Source organism: Crocuta crocuta, unplaced genomic scaffold (assembly GCF_008692635.1).
Source record: "Crocuta crocuta isolate KB4526 unplaced genomic scaffold, BGI_CrCroc_1.0 scaffold2174, whole genome shotgun sequence".
NCBI lineage: Eukaryota > Metazoa > Chordata > Mammalia > Carnivora > Hyaenidae > Crocuta > Crocuta crocuta.
Window position 1 is genome coordinate 66,860 of NW_027532818.1, and position 962 is coordinate 67,821.

Below are 962 nucleotides of genomic sequence, written 5' to 3' on the forward strand. Positions count from 1 at the left end.
GAGCCAACTATTTTTTTAATTTTTTTAATGTTTTATTTTATTGTCGAGAGAGAGAAGACAGAGCGCGAGTAGGGGAGGGCAGAGAGAGAGGGAGACACAATCCGAAGCAGGCTCCAGGCATGGAGCGTGTCAGCACAGAGCCCGAGGCGGGGCCCCAACTCACAAACCATGAGATCATGACCTGAGCGGAGGTCGGACGCTCAAGCGACTGAGCCACCCAGGCGCCCCAGGGAGCCAACTATTTTGTGAGTCTTTTCACTATAGAAGCTGTAAAGGTCAGATACTTCGATACTTGCTCTTCCAGAACCCTGGCAATGAAGAATACAGGCATGAGACCCTCTACTGGCCCATCAGATACTTACTTTCTTTGAAGATCTGACTCTTAGGCAAGGAACACAGAGATGCTGGAATAGCTCAAAGTTCATTCCGGCACAGGTAGTGGTGGCCTCCGGTATCCAGTGAGCACAGGTGGCGCCAGTGGTGATGATGCCAGTGGCAGTGCCTCCTGCCTAGCAGGGACAGCGTCTTCATCAAGCCATTCGTGTTGTGTTGTGGCTTCTCATTGTTCCTGTCCACTGTCCAAACTCAATTCTCCAGCCTTGCCTCTAAGAACTACTCCATACCTCCCTGAGAAATTCCTTTTCTAAGTCAGAAGGAGTCGATGTCTTTATTTGAAACCACAGTTGATACTTGAACAACGTGGGGGTTGGGAACACTAACTCCCATGCAGTCAAAAATCTGTACATAAATTTTGGCTCCCCCCAAACTTAACTACTAATAGCCCACTGTTGACTGGAGGCCTTACCAATAGTATAAACAGTCAACTAACCCATATTTTATATATGTATTACGTACTGTAGTCCTATGATAAAGTCATACAATAGATGTATGTGTATGTGTGTGGATATATATATATATATATTTAATGTCCACATATATATGGACCTGAGCCATTCAGATGT

The 962-nt window shown here is 45.7% G+C and overlaps 1 long non-coding RNA gene across 2 annotated transcripts in view; it reads left to right on the forward strand.

Annotated features, from left to right (window-relative positions):
• Positions 1–962, forward strand: part of LOC144245672 (uncharacterized) — a 4,105-nt gene that overhangs the window by 625 nt on the left and 2,518 nt on the right. The window contains exon 1 of one of the 2 annotated variants that reach the window (XR_013339382.1): positions 182–245. The exons of the other annotated variant lie outside the window; for it this stretch is intronic. This is a non-coding gene — a long non-coding RNA (uncharacterized LOC144245672). Of the gene's footprint in view, positions 1–181; positions 246–962 lie in introns of those variants that run through there. 2 annotated transcript variants of the gene reach the window in all.